Genomic DNA, 23029 nt, shown 5'->3' on the forward strand with positions numbered 1-23029 from the left:
GTTCTGGATCCAAAGCGTTTCGGTCTTGGTTGACTGGTTCAAACCAGTTTCAAAGTATATGGTTACCAGCCTATTTCATTCATCCCTATGGTTTGGTTCGGGTCTAATTTCGGTTAAACCAAACTGGTTTACAAATCTGGTTCGGTTGGGGTTCAAAAATGATTTTGGTTCCCAACCTAGATGTTAAGCTTAGTGGGCTATATACTGGGCTATACCGTAACTATAGATTAGTAAACATATTATTATAAGTGATGTATAATCTAACTGAAACCAACATCTCATACTTGCTCAATGCATATAGAAATAACCTTTTCTTTGTAAATTTATAATCCGATTAAATTGAACACTTGAAATAATATGATTATTAAATTATATCAAATAATATAAAAGCTTCTCTTTAGGCAATATATTTTTTTTTATGGAATTAGAAATTATATTTCATAAAAACATCCAAACGATTTACAATGAAGTGGCAGGTAAGCGGACAACAAGCTGCGCCGTAACCCCTCTTTTGGATAGCAAACCCAATCCGACTAAAAACAAAGTTTTGATTCTTATGGGCTGATACGTTACTACGAACCCTATTTAAAAGGTCCACGGCATCCGGAGCTAAGAAACCAAAAGTGTCAAAGGCGAAGGGGATAAACACGTGTTGATTCTCCAAACAAGCTCTCTCGTGTTTAGCAACCTTGCCCGATGCCGCCTTCAATGCTGCCTGGCCTGCTACAAATCCAGTGTCCCTAATCCCAACAAGAGGGGACACTCCTGTGAGGTCGACACAAGCGTGTATTCCCCCTACCCACCCAAAAACAAGTATATCGGCTGGTCGTAATGTAGATCTTCCTTCTTGAGGATCCGTAAGAAAGTTTACAGGGGCTTCCTTTTTAGCCGAAATTCCGGCTCGTTTAAGAACATCGCATAGAACATCCCTCACCAAATCATGCCTGTACTTACACCCAGACAACTCTTTGCAGTGAACCGCATGCTCGCCAAAAGAATCTAAACAAACCTTACGGCAAACCGGGCACGGCTCATCTACCGAAAACAAAGGGATCATTAACCGATACTTCAGGATGGCCCGGTACTCCAAAGCCGACATATGTTGGCCCAATCCTTCAATAGGGAGAACACTTAAGAAATCTTGAGCCCGAGGAGCCCAAAAAAACTCAAACACCGCTTTCTGACGAGGGGATAAATCAAACTTCATTTCCAAACTCTTGATGATTCCACTATAAAGGGCACTTGCCAAAGCATGTTGGGCTTTAGGGGGGGGTGTCTTTATTAGAGAAACCGCTAATGTCAAAATCGGGAAGTGAAATGTGCAACCGATCCATCGCACTCCCATAATCGGAGTCAAACCCATCAATACCACAACCTCGAAGAATGTGGTCTTGCAATTCCCAAGATTGCGCCCTCGAGGCCACAAACGCATAAGTAGAAACGTCTGAAGCTGAACATAAACCCAAACCTCCAAAACGAGTCGGAAGTGATGCCAACCTTCATTGAAAATCTCCAAAGAATGGACCACCACAAACCACGATGTCCTCAATCACCCCCCGAAGGCCATTGTCAAACACAGAAACTGCTTCCCCTACATACACAGGTTGGCATGTTCTGAGACCAAACAACTTTCCAACTCCCATACATGAGCGGAGCAAAAGGAGCTCGCATTGAGGGTCCCACAAATACGGGAGATAGCTCATTAACTCCACAGCTCGCGAAGCCCTTTTCATAGCAAGTTCACTGATGAACCCGGCATCCCGGCTAACGCCCCCCCGAGGAGTTTCACACCTAGCACCGGTCTTCCAATCTCACAGGGAAACACCCCCTCCTGCACCTTACCCACATTGCACGACGGCCAAAATACTTCGGTTTTCTTAATATTAAGTTCAAGGCCCAGGCGGGGACCCTCCGACCTGATAATATCTAAAGCTTTGGCAACCTCTTTAGAGTCCCCAATAATTGTACCATCATCTAGGTACCAAGCATGAAAGAGAAGCTTACAGGAACTCTGGACTAGATGAATAAGTGGGTGCAGAACTAAGGCGAAAAGAAGAGGTCCCAAAGGGTCCCCCTGCTGAACCCTAGTGGTGGACCAAATGTGGCCATCCCCCACATATAGCCTGGCCGGTTGCCCATATAAAAAGATCACCCATAAGGAAATAGATGGGCATCGGGCCCGAACCTCATTCAGAAGGGCAGTCCTATCCACCAAGTTGAAGGCATTACAAAAATCAATAGTAAGCATAGCCAATGACCCATCAGAATGGAACTTACTTAAAAACATGTTCGCGCTATGAAGAACGGCCTCTGCACCACTAGGGACTCCCACCCCAAACTGAAAGTCGCACAGGTATTTAGTAATGTCTTTCCTAACACCCCTCATAGCCACCTTAGAGCTCAATCTTCTCCAAATGGCACCTACGGCAATGGGTCTAATCCCGTTGTCCGGTTTGAGCAACGGTGTGAGAGGAGCCGACGCAATGAACTCTGCCAAAACCCTTGGGCATCTCCCCCCAAACATAAATTAACCATCGCAGTAGTAGCCTTTAGTAACCCAACAACGATCGGTGACCCCTCTCAACAAAATGTATCCAAAATATGTTGTGCCCTCAATCCATCTCGTCAGCATGACGTCCCTTTAGGGAAGGATTTAATGCATCCAAGCACACAATCCTCATCTACAACAAGAGGAGGCTCATAAAGCAATGAAGCAGGCATAACCGGCGGGGGCAAATTGGGATGCTTAGCCACTAACGCTTTCAAAGTGTCATTGCCGAAAGGTGCAACCCCTGAAGAGCATAATACTTTAATGGCGGCAGTAAAATGCCCGTCCGCCACTTTTCGTAAACATTGTTTCACATTGGCGCATACCGCAACATCATCGTGCTTAGCGAGAGGCTCCCCATGACTCGAGTTCACCCCTATAGGTGTGGCAAAAAGGGATAAAATAAGCGCATCAAAACCATCCTTAGCACCCCAACTTGCTAGTGCTTGTTGAATACTCTGACATTGCAAAGACTTTCTATTACCGGACCTGCGCTCCTGACGTTTAGAAGGTCTGAAAACACGCAGCGTGCACCGCGGTAACAAGAAAAGTTTCACCCATGCCTCAACAGAGTCTGGCATAGCAACCACCTTACCTAGAGCCGCAGTTAACGCTTGAGCAAATGCCATACGACAACTATGAGGGATGCTCTTAACAGTTGTGATAGGAAGAGAGAAGACGCGGTCAAGGAGAACCTCATCCACCACTATCCCTCCCAAGGGAGCAACATCATTCATAACATGTGGTTTATCAATCCTCGCAATATTAGACGAGTTTAAATATAGAGGGGGTAAAGGCAAAAAAAAATGGTAGGCAGTGTCACGTGACATGATTGGGCAAGGGTGTCAGTCACGTGATGAGGTTTTTTCTTTTTCTAAAGTGAGAAATTTTATCAAGAATTTTTGTGAAATAAGGTTGACTGTCACTTTTGAGTTGTGAATAAATTTTAGCCTAATTAATTACCAAAATCTGCCAAACCAGTATGCAATTCAAGCGAAAGATGTTGGAAATCTTGAAATGCTAGAAATTGGGTTTGATGCAAAACTTTGACTTGTATACTTTCAATTGCAAATTGAAATTGAAAATCACAAGGAGAAGCTACGAAGCATTTATAGAATGTGTCAAAAAAATAAAAAAAACACTCTTTGTTTCTATTGCCTTCCTCACTACCGATATAAGAGGTGAGGTGTCTTGATCATATTACAAAACTTTGTCCTAATATCGAACTTACAAAAACTAAATAATATTTATAGAATACTTTTAAAAGTAGAATAAATAAAACCATAAAAATAAAAAAGAACCTAGATTTCGTTAATAAAATATCACCATACCAAAAATTACATTTCATAAATGAAATTCCATTTTACTTAAAAGAAAAAAAAGAAGATGGGATGACATTTAATTTAGCTATTCTCAATGCCATCTTATGGACAACAGATGTGACTTCCTCGTACCAATTCTCTTTTGACATTAGAGATTGTTGTAGATGACATAAAAATTCGTCAACTTCTGTCTCAAATCCCTTCACTTCGAGTTACGTTGATTGCGGGTGCAATATTCTTCGTGATTCATTATAGCATGAAAACGATTCGAAAGGCACCTCCCACGAGCACCAAGAGTTTGTTGTTTGTGTGTTATAATAACAATAATAAAACATCACATAATAAAAAAATAGAATGATCAAATAAAACTTAGTAAATAGTAAAAGAAAAAAAAAACATTATTGATATCCTCAATCTCATCCTTCGAAATATCCATTCATGCCCACGCTGGAGGTACTTTTTCGAACGTAGTCCTTATTTTAGATAGAACTTTTACAAAAAATTTAAAATAAAATATATAAAAGCATCCCATTCCGCTTGATCACCCGATGTCAACCATTAGTGGCATACCCGCATACAAAGTATGGACGCATCTGCCATCAATAAACATATCCTTTAGTGTTACTTATATTAAATATTCACAATCACCCTTCATAAAATTATGATTAAGCCCCTCAATCACCCCATAAAAAAAACTTATGTCAGCTACTGTAACCGTCTCTCATTGTCCTATAACTCAAAAGATTTTTATGATTTATCTGTTCATAAGTATGTATATATATAATAAAAGTAAAATTTATAATTTAAATTTGAATTTCGATTTTTTCGAGTCCGTTTCGAATACTGAACACCCCTAAGTACGTCGCCAATGTTAATCGTGGACATGGCATTACTTTTGCAAAGAAGGTGGCGTTTTCCAGCGTAAAACACCACACGTGGAGCGATGTTTTATGGCGTTATTGGGCAACGTTATGGGGTGCAACAAGGGGTTAACGATTTAACGATGGAAGGTTTGGACAGGGGCGGTGTTATGGATGGTGGCTGACATGGAGGGGGGTTAACATCACACCACAACAACCAGCCTTATATGAGTTGATTATCATCATCATACTCCTTAAATTTCACCCAATAGCAAAACTATGACAGAGTCTGAGGCGAGTAAGATGTAGACAACAAGCTTTCGACACCTTTGGCGCTCTCGGCCCTAACGCGGTTCAGTTCCTTAAGCGGGTTCAGCAGGTGGTCAGCAGTAACTCCGCCCATGCTAAAGGGAACATTGTGTTTAGTAGGATAGGGTTTGCTATTCAGAAGGGGGTAGCGGCGCAGCTTGTTGCCCGTCTATCTGCCGTTAGTCTGTAATTGTCCCGGTGTAAATTTTAATTAATTTATGTATTTTGTTTTCATAATAGAAACGAAACTTCAATTCCTTTCTCTAATGTAACATTATAACAATGAACAATTGGTGAATTTAAGAGCTTGTGACATAAGTTTTCTAATTTAGTTACTTATCTTAAGTGGTCAAATGAGTAAAACACATAATTGAACTAAAATTAAAACGTGTTAATGAGTTTAATGTGGGGGAGAATCCATCTAGCTTCAGTTCGCAACTTTAGCATAGTCATAATTTAGCTTGAGGCGATTTAGTCCGCATTTCTTCAGTTGTACAAACTATTAAACTTTGACTTTGTGTAGTGGATGTGGTGAGGGGCGGGGGCACCAACCAACGGCCACCTCACCCCATTGTTAAAAGATGAGTTAGTTAAAGCCTTATTTGCTATTACATGACACTTTAACATGTCATCTTAACATCAGCACTAACACGTAGTCTCATGTTCATTCAATCGATCATTGGATGTCTTGTTAGCTGCTATAGATAAAATTGCAAAAATACCCCTATATTTTGAGTTTGTTACACTTTGCACCCCAACATCGCATGGTAAAGATTCACTTTCAAGATTCTCAACATGTGAAGCTAAAAGAAAACGTTCAAAGTTCTACTATAAGGCTATGTGTAGTGGAGGGACTACAAAATGGGGCGTTTTGCGTCATGTAGCGCCCAATCAGCAAAGGATGGATTTTTGTTTTAGGGGTGTAATGGTGTTGTAAACCATTATATATACACACACACACACACACATATATATATATATATATATATATATATATATATATATATATATCTCACACAACTTATTATAATAATAATAAATCCCAAAGCATAACCCTGGACAACAATTTGTCGCCCCCCTCCCCCACCCCCACACATTTCGCCCCTTTTGTAGCCCAGGGGCGGTGTACACACAAGATTTCGCCCATATATATCGCCCAGTACACATAGCCTAAATGGAAGGACCAAAGTCTTCTCACACATGAAAAAAGTGGAAAACATTGTACAGGATTACATGGTGGCTTAATTCTTTTTAGAGACAATTTTTTTATAATTGAAGCATTTTATAAGTATGGTTGTACATAAGTACGTTGGTTGATTCAAACTGATTATGTAGTATTTATTTAACTAAGTTGAGATTCACAAATTTAAGAATTTCAAAATTAACCAACCAACAATAGTAAGTAGCTTGTGATTTACAAATGCTCCTAATTAACTTGTAAATTTAGAACTCGCCATGGTGAATATAAAGGAAGTTGTATCTTAAATGAGATTGAAAGCTCCATAGTCGAAGTGACGAGTCAGGCCAATTCGGGTTGAATTTCATAATATCAAAAAGAGTGTCATGGATCAATACTGCATACACAAGTAAAGAAAAAGGCGGGGTTCAGCATTGGTAGCATTCATACACAACCTTAAGACTGATAGTTTGGCATGTAGGTGAGATTGGAGACTTGGAGATTGCGTATGCAATATAACTCTTTACCGAGTATGTAAAGTTTTAAATAGCTCTATGGAACGGGCGATAAAACACACTCAATGAATGAAAACGATGACTAGTTGTCTAATTGTGAAGATTTTCTTGACAAGTTCTCATTATAGGATCAAACATGTTAAAGAATAGATATATAATCGAGTCTATGTTCTTTTGTGAAGCTGAGTCAAAATGTGAGAATACATTGTTAGAAATCTTGTATGAATAATAGCCAGAAAATAAAAGAAATAATCGAAACAGTAAACCGGGCTTGTGTTTAACACAATTCCCTTAAACAGATTCGCGGTCTGTTCCCAGGGTACTCCGGTTCGAAACAGAATCGTAGCTCTGCCGGACTCGAACACTTGACTGAAACGAAAACGGAAATAATACTGTTGCACTAGGAAGAAGATGAAGTGTGTGTTTTTTGTGTGTCTTGACCAAAGAATGGTCATGATATTTATAACCCAAGAGGCATAACCATATAATCAATTCAGAGTTATGACCATTAAAGAATAATAATATTCATCTAATGACCATTAGTGTAGAATTGAAACTGAATAATAATAATCATAATCAGTATGATCATTAATGGTATTGACCAGACAACCAAAACTGTCTCACGCGAGCCTGGGTTTTTGGAGTTGCATTCGTGTCCGCGGGACGTGCGGGCACGCATGAGTTCGATGAATTTCTAGTCCAAAACCCAAATTTGCACCACCCCCCCCCCCCGCGCGCGCGCGCGCGTAGGACTTGTGGTAAAACATGTCATAAAGATTCAAATGAGTGGTGAAGGCTATACCTTATATACCACTCCTCATTTTGTTTCCAATCCGATGTGGGACAAACATTTTACCACTTCCTTCATTAACACTTTTAAACTTCCAACAATCCCCCACATGAATGGAGGTCGAAACAACATTATTCCAATTAGATTTCAGCAGTTGAATCTTGCATACAATAGGTAGGTGTTATCCTTTGAACCTTTGTTATGAAGCATACTTAGCCCACTGGCTCTGAGTAGATAGTGATGTCTTTGAACTCGTCTGCCGTTTGTGTAGACGACAATACACTTCACACAAGACTCTCCCTAAAAAATTCAAGTCCTCATAGTTATGTTCGTTATGGTCATGAACATGCGCCTGGTTCTGCAAGAGCTATTAAGTATTGTGCCCAACAACACCCTTCGAAGCGACTCCACTTCTCTCTCACATAGGTGATTCACCATGTATGACTACTTTGGTTGAATCATTAAAAGCCATATGCTTAGCCTCACACTTGTCACTTTAGGAATGAACTAGGAAGTTTACCTAGCTATGTAGTAAACTCCCTCTTAAATCGTAGGGTTATCCCCCCACAGTGACCACACTAATTCATACAATTAGGTTTTCCTATTGAACTCAATTCTTGGGATCTCCAATCTGTTGAGTTAGGTTTCCTTCGTATGAACTTTAAATTTTCAAGGGCTTCAGTCCCATTCCCATGGACGACTTCTGAACTAACTCTTTACTTAGGCCTTTTGTTAGCGGATCCGCAATATTATCCTTTGACTTCACGTAGTCAACAGTGATAATTCCAGTAGATATGAGTTGTCGTACCGTATTATATCTACGTCTAATATGTCTATTCTTACCATTATACATTGTGCTATGAGCTCTGCCAATTGCCGAGTGGCTATCACAATGTATACAGATGGCCGATTCAGGCTTAGGCCATCTTGGTGTATCCTCTACAAATTGACGTAACCATTCTGCCTCTTCGCCCACTTTATCTAGGGCGATGAATTCTGATTCCATTGTGGATCTAGCTATAACCGTTTGCTTTGACTATTTCCACGATATAGCATCACCTCCAAGTGTGAATACATACCCACTTGTGGCTCTGGAATCATTCGTGTCAGATATCCAATTTGCATCACAATGTCCTTCGACAACTGTTGGATATCTGTTATAATGTAACCCGTATTCCCTAGTGTATCTTAGGTACCGAAGCAACCGAATCACACAGTTCCAGTGACTTGAACTTGGGTTGCTTGTGTATCTACTTAGCTTGCTCATAGCATATAATAAGTCGGGTCTAGTGCAACTCATAAGATACATCAAGCTGCCAATAATTCTCGAGTATTCGAACTAGTTAACGGGTTCACCTCTATTCTTAGCTAGATGTTGACTTGGATCAATGGGAGTTCTAGCTACATTAGAGTCATTCTCATTGAACTTCTCAAGAATTTTTCTCACGTAATGGGATTGACTTAAAACAAGTCCATTTTGGGTTCGTGTGATTTTAACTCGCAAATCACATCCGCAAAACCCATGTCCTTCATGTCAAATCTTGCTTTTAGCATGTTCTTTGTGGACGTTATGATTTTGTCATCACTTCCAACAATGAGCATATATCTACGTATAGACACAAAATGACATATCCATCGGATGTGTCCTTCACGTATACACATTTGTCACATTCATTGATTTTGAACCCAGCATCAAGCATGACATGATCAAACTTTTGGTGCTATTGTTTAGGAGCTTGTTTCAATCCATACAAGGATTTCACAAGTTTACACACTTTCTTTTCTTGCTCAACGGCTATGAAGCCTTCAGGTTGTTCCATGTAAATCTCTTCCTCAAGATTTCCATTCAAGAAAGCCGTTTTTACATCCATTTGGTGAACTTCCAAGTTTCTAATGGCGGCAATGGCAAGCACCAACCTTATAGATGTTATTCGCGTAACCGGCGAAGACGTATCAAAGTAATCTAAACCTTCTCATTGTTTATATCCTTTGATCACCAACCTTGCCTTATACTTATCGATGGTGCCATTAGGTTTCATCTTCTTCTTGAAGATCCATCGATATCCTAGTGGTTTATACCCTTGAGAAAGATCCACTAGTTTCCATGTATGATTTTGTAAGATTGAATCTATCTCACATTTGATGGCCTCCCCCCACTGAGGTCCTTTAGCGGAATTCACCGCTTGTTGATACGTTTGAGGTTCCTCTTCTACCATGTAAGTAAGGAAATCAGGGGCGAAGGATTTTTCAGTCCTTTGCCGTTTAATTTTCCTGATTTCAACCTCCTCTGTCTCAGATTGTTCTCGAGGTTCATCTCCAGTTGTCTCGTTTTGAATACTTTCCTCAACCGATCTAGAATAGCTCGGTTTTCCTTTATCTAAAAATGGGAACATATGTTCAAATCATGATGCATCCTTTGATTCTATTATGGTGCCATTGTTTATTCCGGGGTTCTTGGAATCATGCACAAGAAACCGAAATGCACCACCGGACGGGTATATCCTATAAATACACAATCCACGGTTTTGGGTCCTATTAGTAGGCGTTTTGGTGGAGTCACCACTACCTTGGCTAGGCACCCCCACACTCGCAAGTATTTATGTGATGGTTTATTTCCCGTCCATAACTCATATGGCGTTAGATCTTTCTTCTTATCCGGTATCATGTTCAAGACATAATTCGCCGATAAGATTGCTTCCCCCCACATGTCCGGGCTTACCCCAAAACTTATCATCATGGCATTCATCATTTCTTTCAAGGTTCGGTTTTTACGTTCCGCTATGCCATTTGATTGAGGGGGGTAAGGAGGCGTGACTTCATATATGATTCCTTCTTTTTCACACAAGTCATCAAAAGGTGAAACATATTCACCTCCTCGGTCACTCCTTACTCTTTTGATTTTCCGATTTAGTTGATTCTCAACTTCGGATTTAAATAAGATAAATTTATCAATAGCCTCGTCCTTACTCTTAAGTAAGTAAACATAGCAATACTTTGTACTATCATCAATGAACGTGATGAAGTACTTGTTCCCACCACGAGTAGGAATTGCTTTTAGATTACACACATCAGTGTGAATCATTTCGAGGGGTTCGGTAAATCGTTCAATGATCTCGTTTGTTTGCTTCGACACAAGTTTCACATTTATTATTTGAGTCGATATCGAATGTTGGTATGCAATTAAGTTTAATCAAACGCAGAATGGAATTAAAATTAACATGACCTAGTCTACCATGCCAAACATTAGAAGACTCAAGCATATAAGCAAAACTAGTAGCATTCTCATCCATTTCATTAAACACGGTTACATTCAACTTGAACATACCATTGAGGGCATAACCCTTACCAACATACATACCATTTTTGGTCAACACGACCTTATCAGACCCAATCACCATTTTGAACCCAAACTTGTTCAACTGCCACCCCGACACAAGATTCTTACGAATTTCGGGAACATACAGCACATTTGACAAAGTGAGTTCCTTTCCCGAAGTCATCTTCAAAACCAAATTCCCCTCACCTTTGACTTCGGCCGTAGCGGAGTTTCCCATAAACACATTTTCTCCATTAGTCACCTCTTTGAAAGTGCTAAAGAGACTTTTGTAAAAGCACACATGACGGGTAGCCCCCGTATCGACCCACCAATCTTTGTTATTTTTCCCAACCAAGTTAACTTCGGTGACCATAATCGAGAGGTCCGTGACCACCGCAACAAGGTTCTCAACCTCTCGAACCATGTTCACATGTCGAGCATTTTCTTTCTTTGGAAGCTTGCATTCATTGGCCCTATGGCCTTGCTTTCCACAATTATAACAAGTTCCTTGGAACTTCTTTTTCTTCCCAACTCCCCCCTTAGGACCAAGGTTGAAGCATTTCCCATGATTTTTCTTTCCACCATTTTTACCCTTTGAAGATTGGCCATGTTCAACAACATTGGCCTTTGTTTTTCCGTGACCGTCAATTCTTTTTAGTGCAATTTTGTTATCTTCTTCAATACAAAGACGAACAACAAGATCTTCAATGGTCATCTCCTTTCGCTTATGCTTGAGATAGTTCTTGAAATCGACCCAACTTGGTGGTAGCTTTTCAATAATACAAGCAACTTGGAATGTCTCACTAAGAGACATCCCTTCCGCATGAATATCATGAAGAATAACTTGCAAATCTTGGACTCGACTCATAACAGTTTTTTAGTCTATCATTTTAAAGTCCAAGAACTTAGCCACCACGAATTTCTTAGTACCGGCATCTTCGGTTTTGTATTTGCGGTCTAACGACTCCCATAATTCTTTGGAAGTCTTGGCCTTACAATACACGTTATAAAGTGCATCCACCATGTCATTCAAGACATAGTTCCGGCACAAGAAATCCGAATGATTCCAAGCGTGAACTGCGCTCACCGACTGCACATCCGTTGCCCCTTCATCAACTTGGGGAACGGTTTCAGTCAAGAACCTCGCAAGGTTCAAAGTGGTTAAATAAAAGAACATCTTTTGTTGTCACTGTTTGAAATTCACACCGGTGAACTTTTCCGGTTTCTCAGCATGAGATGTGACTGCAGCAGGCAGCGGAGCAACCAAACCGGTCATGACAGCGACATCGGAAGTCACGATTGCAGAAACGGCAGTACTCATGGGTTGGAATTCCATTCTGAAACGAAAAATAATAATAAGTAATCTGTTTAAGTTTGTTAGAAATCTTGTATGAATAATAGGCAGAAAATAAAAGAAATAATCGACACAGTAAACCGGGATTGTGTTTAACACAATTCCCTTAAACAGATTCGCGGTCTGTTCCCATGGTACTCCGGTTCGAAACAGAATCGTAACTCTGCCGGACTCGAACACTTGCCTGAAACGATAACGGAAATAATACTGTTACAGTATGAAGAAGATGAAGTGTGTTTTTTTTGTATGTCTTGACTAAAGAGTGTAGAATTGAAACTATGTAATCAATTCATCTAATGACCATTAGTGTAGAATTAAACTGACCATTGGAGTTGCATTCGTGTCCGCGGGACGTGCGGGCACGCACGAGTTTGATGAATTTCTAGACCAGAAACCCAAATTTGCAACCCCCCCTGCGCGCGCATAGGACTTGTGGTAAAACATGTCATAAAGATTCAAATGAGTGGTGAAGGCTATACCTTATATACCACTCCTCATTTTGTTCTCAATCCAATGTGGGACAAACATTTTACCACTTCCTTCATTCACACTTTAAAACTTCTAACACACATGGCGTCAGAGGGAGATTAATTAGAGAACATAAACAAACGAGAACAAAGGGAATCACTTTTTGTCCCTTGGACACGCTTCAATGAATCATGACCAACTCTCATTGTCATCCGATCCATGATCAAAGTGATCAAACGAGTAAGTTTTTCTTTTTTTAGTTATCTCTAGTTTTTTGATGGAACCTCCTCCATGTTGCTAAATGTCACGTATATGACTCTATTATTTATTTCTTGGGAACCTTAACTCGTAACATTAATAAAACATGGTGAATAAGCCAAGCTAGCTTGTTGAATTGTCTCTCGGACTCGACTTGACTTGACTTGACTGGATTGGCTTGTTTTCACTAGTAGCATAAATAAAATCATTAGCTTTTAAAACACAAACATCTGAAGAAAAGTACTCATGATGATGCAAACGAAATAGCATTAGTTGATCGAAGTCTTGAAATGCTACGTAAAATTGGGTTTGATGCAAAACATTTACTTACTTTTCAAATGCTAATTGAAATTGAAATTACAAAGAGAAACTACCAAGCATTTATGGAACGTAGTATTAAAAAATAAAAATAGAAAAGAAAACACCAATTTTGTTTTTTTCTTTTTTTCTTTCATCAATAGATGTGTTTTTTTCAATGTTGTAAAAGTAGTTTTTAAGGCCGAGTACTCGTTACCAGGTATGTTGTCGAGACGAGTTTCTTTAATTCTGCCTAGTTACTAAAATTTGACTAAAGGTTGTCAACCTTAGTCAGAATCGCAACTAGTCGGTGAACTTGAGCCGATTTTGGCTTAAAAAAATAAAGCACAACTCGTATTTCTTTAAAATTAAAGAATAAATATCATTTTTTTACTGAATAACTAACAATTTTTAGAATAATTTATTGTTTAAAAGTGTATTTCTCTTATTTATATTAATATTTACCTATTTTGTTATAAATATTAGTAAATTTGTGATATTCGACATATATATAATATCCAAAAACTAATTTTCTTTATATTTACCATGTTCGAGTACTCTCTGAGTACTCCGAGTACATCCAACTCCCCAATCGGCAGCCTAGAGTCCACCTAGCGACTTTTGCAACCTTGGTTTTTTTATAAGAAAAGACGACGGACATACATAAAAAAGAAGAAGTAAAAGTTACGTCTAATATAAAGAATTCTAAAGCCATTTGATCATATAATTATTGCATTTCTTTTTTTTTTTTTTGAACGGCAAATTTCATTAAGCAAAACCACCCGCTAGCAAGCCACTAGCAAGGCTAAAAACACAACACCGAAGAAAACAACAAATTACACATTAAACTCCAACCACTTGCTCCAATCTATCCCTACATTCCTCGAACGCGCTTTTATCCAAAGAAAGCTAAGAGATTTGATTTGGCCCACGATCTTATCTCGAAGATAAGTTTATTCCTTGCTTGCCAAATACACCAACACGCGACCAACACAATGGCTTAGAGGCTTCTTTTCCGGCTACTGAGAATAGGAGCATACTTGTGAACCTCGAAAACGTCTTTCAAAGAAAAAAACGAAGATTGGCAGGATCTTGCACCAGCTACTTATGTGTTGCCACACCAAAGTAGTCACGTAACAGGAAGTAAACAAGTGTTCACTAGTCTCCGATTCACAACCGCATAAGGGACACCCATGGCTAACCGGAATAATCTTCCTTTTAACGAGCTCGACCGAAGTAGGCAATTGGTTAAGAAGGCATCGCCATCCGAACACGTTTACCTTAAGGGGGATCCAACTATTCCAACTGTAATTTTCTGACCCATTTATCTCCCCATGAGAAGACAATAACTTCTTAACCGCCGCTACGGTGAACACGCTATCCTTTTCCCCCAACCAGAACCACCTATCAGGTTTATCTTGAATCCTGACTTGCTCGACGCTCTGGGCCAAAGTTAACAACTCTGCTTCGCTTCCTCCGACCATCTCGACCGATTCCACTCCCATTTGATTTCTGACACATCACCGTTTAATTTGCACTGGTCCTCTACAAAACAGCCCTTTGCCAATTCACACTTAAAAAGATTAGGATAAACATCTTTAAGAGGTTTTTCTTCCAACCATGTGTCAAGCCAAAACCTTATTCTGATCCCATTCCCCACTGTACCTTTAATGGCACAACAGAGAGACAAATTTGTAGACATGAGAAAATTCTCTAGTTTGGCTATAGAGGCCCAAGTTCCGGTCAAACGTTTATTATATGGAAGGGCCGGCCACGTGCGGGGAGTATAATGGAGGGCGTCGATAACTTTTCTCCACATCTTTTTCTCTTCCACTTTGTATCTCCACCACCACTTGGCAAGTAGAGTTGTATTAACATCCTTCAGCGGACTTAAACCCAAACCACCATCCTTCTTAGGCCTAGTGATTCGGTCCCAAGCCACCCGATTAGTTTTTCTTCTATTATCTGAGCTCCCCCATAAAAAATTTCTTCTCTTTGCTTCCAATTGCTCAATAACCTTTGTCGGGGCCTCCCATAGATAAAGAAACACACAATATATTGTAAAACGTGTGCTTTTATTCTTGTGATTCTTCTTAAACCCATCACCAAGTGACATAAATGATCAACGTTTTTCTTATCATTTTGAACTTTCAAGTTTCCCATCACCCCATCAACTCGGTCGACATAAATGCACTCCTATCGAGAGACCAAGCCAAGACCTGCTTAGCGACTGAACAATTACCAAAAACATGGCCACACATCTCCTCAAACTCATTATATAACAAACATAATGAATTTGGTACATCTATACTCTTTCCTAGCAAATTAATCTAGTTGGTGGTCTGCCAATCAACACCCGCCAAGCATATGTATTTACTTTTCTAAGAAGAAATTTAAAAAATATAGTTATTAATATCCATCAATAACATTCTTGACCGAGAACTTCATCACATTCCCAAACTTCCACCCCCACTTATCCGGTGCTTTATTCATACCCCATATCCGCTATCATATTAGAAAGTTGCTCACTATCTATCCCACCCTAATCTCTCTATGTTAATCCCATGATCTACCGTTGGTCTGTTTGCTAACCACACATCATTTATTCAACTCCAACACGTAATCTTTTATTTAATGGCTAGATGTCACCCTACACACCACCCAAAGGCAGCTTCCCCATTTTTGTTTCTATTAACTTTGTTAGTTTGTTTATCAAACTTAAAAAAACACACATAGAATATTTTTAAAATTGTTAATTAATATATAACAACACAACAATTATATATATATATATATAATACATATACAATCAGCAACCTTCTCTTGCATTAGAGTTTGTACTTTGTGCTATTTGACTTGTAAGCTCCCTTATAACGTCTGTTTCCTATCATTTGGTCGCACGTGTTTTCTCACTTCCTTTACATGTCACCCGTGTATAACTTCAACCATTAACTCACACTATAGACGATGGATGCGGACATTAGATGAAGATGAATGGATGAGAGATAGATCTAAACAAAGACATATATATATGGTGGCTGGTGAGATAGTGTGGTACGGAGATCTAGGAAGTGATGGTATGGATACACAACTTTTAGCCCTTTCTCAAATTAATTTTTCATTTACCTTTAAATAAATGAATTCTTCTACACAGTTGAACTATATTTTATATTTATATGCATATAAAATACAATTTAGTGTTATGCACAATTTAAATAGAGGCATAAAATGAAACGAGGTAAAAAATAGACTCACCGTAGGTCAACCACACGGCCGTGCCTCAAAGCCGGCCTTGAGTCTAACGTTAAAGAGGGCTCATTTTGTGGGATTCACTCACATTTCAACAAATTAGTTTTAGATTTATTTTCTATTATTTTTTTAAAATATTGGTTAAGTAACTCCCCTCCATTACAATTGATTTTAGAGGCAACGTCGTGCCGTTAATGTCCACCGTATACATGGCAACGTCGTGCCGTTAATGTGATGTTTTAACTAATCAAACCATAACACAATCTTAAAAAAAATTATATCTTGAAACTTATTTATATATTTAGTGACTAACCAAACCGTAATACAATCTTATAAGAAATATATATCTTTGAAAGTTAGTTATATTTGTAGTGAGATAATTTCACCATACCTCTAAACCTATGTATAATTAGTGTATCATAAAGACCTTTTGCTTTACGTTGCGGTCTAACATTTGTTATGTTGACAGTACGCACCATAAGCCTACGAATGGTCTAACAATTTCACATAAGTTCTTGGTACGGTTTAATAGCCCGCAGCAACGCGCGGGTCATATATACTAGTATTTATAAAATTTTCATGGATGAATATGCTATATGTTTAATGCAACATTTTTTTTATGTTAAGTACGAAAGATCACCGTGATACATTAAAGTTTATTTGTATTAGGCTGTGTGTAATGGGCGGTAATATAGGGCGAAAATGGGTGATTTTTTGGTGGAACACCGCCCCCCCCCCCCCCCCCCCCCCGGCGATATTTGGGCGAAAAGGGGCGGGGGTGGGGTATATTTGTCGCCCGCGAAGATGGAAAAAAAATTATATAATAATAATAATAATAATAATAATAATAATAATAATAATAATGTCGTTGGGTAACGGCTGTATATATAAAAAAAATAATTTAAAAACTTAATACATATATCAAACTTTATCTAACCATTTTCACCTTATCATACACAAACACAAACATAAAAATACCAATCATTTTTATTATTTTCATACTTCTTCAAACTCAATGAGTTCCCTGGATTCCACGAACTCTGCCGAGATTTTGGATCAATTAATAAACGAGAGTCGAAGAATTCATCAGATTCACCGACAAGTGGCGGAAGAGCATTTAGAGGTCACGAACGCGGTTCGGGCCGTCGTCAATAACATGGTGCCCGGCTCTGCTCCATCTACGGCACCACGTAGACGGTCATATATCCTTCGGGATCGTACACAAGCGAACGCTCGTTTGATGAATGACTACTTCGACGACACACCTACATTTAACGACGCTATGTTTCGACGTCGTTTTCGGATGTCCAAGCGTTTATTTTTGCTCATCGTTGGAGATATGGAGCGGGAGTATGAGTATTTTCAACAGAAACCCGATGCAAGAGGATATTTAGGATTCTCCGCCATCCAAAAGTGTACTTCGGCTATACGCATCCTCGCATACGGCAACACGACCGATATCAATGACGAGTATTTAAAGATGGCTGAGAAAACAACGAGAGATGCGTTGGAGAATTTTTGCATCGGTAATATTTAAATTGTTTGTATTAACTATTGTTTTTAATATAAATATTGTTTAATAATTTATTTGTATAGGGATAATACAATTATACTCTCGTCGTTATCTGAGGATTCCTACTTCAAACGACCTGACTCGTATATATGATGTACACGAAAGCAAACATTCTTTTCCAAGCATGATCGGGAGTATAGATTGCATGCATTGGGAGTGGGCAACTGTCCAACCGCATGGCGAGGTCAATACACTCGTGGTGACCATGGAGTGCCAACGGTTAGTCTTCAAGCCATTTGTTCACACGACCTCTGGATTTGGTCAGCCTACTTCGGCTCAGTCGGGTCCAACAACGACATAAACGTTCTCAACGCGTCACCCGTGTTAGAGTATTACATTAGCCGTAGCATACCGGTCTTACCGTTTTATGCCAACGATACCTTCTATCGTCACGGATACTATTTGGGAGATGAGATATATCCAGAGTACTCGATCATCGTCAAGACGTTTCAAGACCCTATCGAAGAAAAAAGAGATTATTTTGAGAAGAAGCAAGAGTCCGCGAGAAAGGATATCGAAAGGTGTTTCGGGGTTCTAAAAAAACGTTGGCATTATGTGAAAAACCCTTGTCGTGTATGGACGTTGGCAAAAATGAGCGATGCCATGTATACGTGTATCATATTGCATAATATGATTTTAGAAGACGAGGAAAAAGCAATATGTCAACACTATATACCAGGAAGCGTTCCAGAACAGTTCCCTGAACCAACCCAAGACCAACGAACGTATAACATTCACCAGCTCACATCAAGTGATATACATAACCAACTGAAGACAGATTTGGTTCAACACGTGCGGGATAATCGTCCCGTTGAGGAGGAGGACGAAGACGAGTACGAGGAGGAGAACAATGACGACGACGGGGACGAAGACGAAGATGAAGACGAATAGATTAGTTTTTTTATGTATATTTTTATTATGGTGTGTTTTTTTATTATAATTTATTTTTATTATTTGTGTATTTTTTTTAGTTTATGTATTTTTTTGTATTTATTTTTTTAATTTTAATACATTTTTATTTAATTATTTAAATAAATTGGTTTTTATTTAATTAGTTTAGTTATAAAAAGAAAATAATAAAAAAACACACTGTGGGCCTAACTTGTAGCCCCTACACCATTACATCCAAAAAAAAAATTTCCACTCCATGCTGACTGGGCATCACGTGTCATAATTCGCCCCCAATTGTAGCCCCTCCACTACTAACTACACGTAGCCTTAAACGGTTGTATTATGTTTGCTTACGAATGTAACAAGCTTTTGCTTTAATTACGAATGAAATCACTTAGCTAATAGCTTTTTTCATCACACAAATTTGTTCATAATAAAAACTTCTACTAAAAAATGTAAATATTGTAAAAAACTTAGAAGTTTTATATGCAATGATCAAATTAATAAATTTTTATGAATACACTTTCTTCAATGAAAATATTAAATCAAGAATACTTTAGTTCGTAATAATGCTAGTAATGACGGTTAAATGAACTTTTATATGACACGTGATATATATACTAGTTACAAACTTTTAGGTTTATTGGATTTTATTAATCCCAACTTTAACGTTTTGGCTAGTAATAATTCCAACTTAAGATATTCCCTCTGACAGTCCCAACTTGTAAACTATTTCCCTCGACGTTAGACCCCAGTTAGATAAGGTTCGTTGGAGGAAAATAGTTTACAAGTTGGGACTGCCAGAGGGAATTTCTTAAGTTGGGATTATTACTGGCCAAAATGTGAAAATTGGAATTAATAAAATCCAATAAACCAAACTTTTATGACACATGATATACTCTCTCTCTCTCTCTCTCTCTCTCTCTATATATATATATATATATATATCTCATACACATGCATACATATATATGCATATATAATGGGGGCAATAAAGGAGCAGGCCCGGCTCCGAGAATGCGAAAAAAAATTGGGTCAAAGACGAAATTTTTTTTGGATCTTTAGTAAAGGAACATTTTTTTGGGTTTAAACAATTTAATTTCAAATGGGCTTACTTTATTATGATTTGAGTTGTGTATAGAGGTGACAAATGGGTTAGGTTGGGTCGAACAAGTCATGGGTTGAAATAAGTTTGGGTCAAAACGGGTCAATTAAAAAAAGGGTTGTTTTGGTTTGGGTCGAAATAGGTTAGGGTCGAACCGGGTTTTGAGGTTTTTTTTATTTTTTTTTATTTGTGAACGAAAATAACGGCGGAAACATTTTGGTTTTTTTAGATTTTTCGTTTTTTATTTATATTTTTATTTATTATTTTTTTATTATTTTTTTGAATTTTTTAAGGGTTTTCTATTAAGAACAAAAACATTCAAAAATAATAAAAAAAAAATTATAATTCAACATATAAATCATAAACAAAAAAAGTAAAAACGCTAAAATGTTTCCTACGTTATCCTCGTTCCATAAAAAAAACCACCTAGAATTGAACCGAAACCGAAAGAATCGACGAAAATGAAACAAAGAAACAAAAAGCCAAAACTCCACATCAATCGAAATCGAAAAAATCAATCAAAACGAAACTAAAAGAATTCAAACCGAATAAAATCAAAACTGAAAAAACGGACAAAAACGAGTCCGGAATCGACCAGAAAGAAACAAAAGAAACCAAAACCCAACACGTCACGGGTGAAAACTCGTGTTGGCTTGAAACTTGAACCGAACCCGTTCCAATCTAAAACCCGTTTCATGCTGAAACCTGTCTTGTACGAAAACCCGTTCCGATTCGAAACTTGTCACATTTCCTTAGGACACTAACCCACATTAACCCATTTCTTTGAACTTGTCGACCCATTTTGACCCGAAAATAAAAGGATGAAATTTCAGATGACTCATTTTGACCCATTTAGTTAAAACCTTTTACCCAAACCAACTCATTTAACTTTTAAAACAACTCAAATTGACTCATTTGAAAATGTTTGGGTCAAGATTGCCACCCCTAATTGTATATAAAAAAAATTATATAAAAATAAGCTTAAAAATGACTCAAATAAGATTAGCACCCACAACCTTTTGGTTAATTGTCATACCAGTTACCACTGAACCAAGCTAGTGGTCATGCAATTGTGTTGAAACATTGAATATACATATATTTTTTCATAAAAGTAAATATAATTTTTTTTTAAAAAAAATTCGGGCCTAGCGATGTTTTGGGGCCTGTGGTCATCGACTACCCCGCCATACCCTACAGCCGGCTCTGTAAAGGAGCAATAAACCACATCATAACGTTATGACGAGAGGCAACAACCTACGTGACGATGATGCGACACTGTAAAGAGGCTTTAAAGCCCCCTCTATAGTAGACGTCCTAGTGACAACTGAAATAACTTATAGTTATGTATTTAGATTATATTAAAAAATAATGTTCAAATTAAGATATATTATAATCATATTTATCTTCCAAATTCAAAGGATTTGGTTAAGTGGTTAAAGCAGGGCTGGTCCAAGCATTTTAGGGCCCAAAGCTAAGTAAAAAATCCAGGGCTCTTTTTCTATAATTTTATGTTGTACTTTTAAATTATATTTATCGTGAAAATTATTACAAAAACACTTGTAGAATGAACTTATATGATACCTAATTTATTTATAAATAGGTTGTTTATTTCGGCTAAGTAAAGTTTGTTATCGGAAAGCAAACCATGGTTAATTAAAGGAGTTTGACCTAAATTTGGTTTGGTTCGGGTTTAATAAAACAATAGTTTACGATAGAATATGGAACTAAATTAAAGATTTGTAAATGTATTTAACAATTTTAGAAAAACAAAATCAAATCTGCACAAATAGATAAATACCGAATATATTGGACTTTTATATGCAATTTATATTTGTTCAAACAAACCAAGTAACTTTACTAGACATTATCCTTTTAATTACATTGATATCACTAGAATAAGAAAGAATAATAAATCAATGTGGTAAGGATCTTAAAATAATATATATATATATATAGGACCAGGATGAGAGAACTTTTTTGAAATTGAGAACCATGAGAACCATTTTGGATCACAAAAAACCCAAAAATAAAAAAAATCATAAAATAAAAAAAAACACAAAAATGAAAAAAGTAAAAAAACTAAAATTCTTATTTTAACATCCCGGTTTCATAAAAAAAACTCGGTTTAGCCAAATTATATACACATATGTACAATATATACATATATGTACATTTACATTATTTTTTTATACACATGTGTATAATTTAAGATAAATGACACTGTACATATGTGTATATTACGTAACTAAAGAGTAAATAAAATTATACATATGTGTATAATGCGACGTTTTTTTTTGTTTTTTTTAGTGAAACCGGAATGAAATATAAGAATTTTGGTTTTTTTACTTTTTTAAAATTTTTGTTATTTTTTGTTTTATGATTTTTTTAAATATTTTTTTCAAATGTGTTTTTAGTGGTTCAAAATGGTTCTCAAAGTTCTCAATTTGCAAAGGGTTCTCTTAGGATCCTTACCTTATATATATATATATATATATATATATATAGGGGATGGATCATGCGAGAAGTAAAATTATAGCAAGAAGTGCGATAAGTAAATCTGGTTCATTGATTATGTGTAATCAACGGCTAAAACTAATGATGGCAATCTTGTAATTACTAATGTACAAAAATACTAGGTTTTCAAGTAAAAAGGCTACTTTTGTCTTTTGATTAGTCCTAATAAATTTAAATGTATGTAAATCATCAAATCCAATCCCCTTATTATGCCTTATTTTTCTCTGAAGATTGAAATATCAAAATCTTCATACGCAGATTCTGATTTTTGAAATCTTCGTTTACTTGGAAATTGTTTCTACACAAGGATACGTGAATCAAATTCTTTGCTTTTCATATTGTTCTCTTTCTAAACGACATTGGATTTTATATTAGGTTTTCGTCTTTGAAAGTTACGACATAAAGGTTAGTCAATTATTTTGATTGAAATTCTCTGAAAGATACCTATATTCATGTTTTGTTTTTCATAATTTTCATTCTAAT

Source organism: Bidens hawaiensis, unplaced genomic scaffold, assembly GCF_021521415.1.
Source record: "Bidens hawaiensis isolate Kalapana, Puna unplaced genomic scaffold, B.hawaiensis_p1.1 tig00000369_1, whole genome shotgun sequence".
In the NCBI taxonomy this organism is placed as follows: domain Eukaryota; kingdom Viridiplantae; phylum Streptophyta; class Magnoliopsida; order Asterales; family Asteraceae; genus Bidens; species Bidens hawaiensis.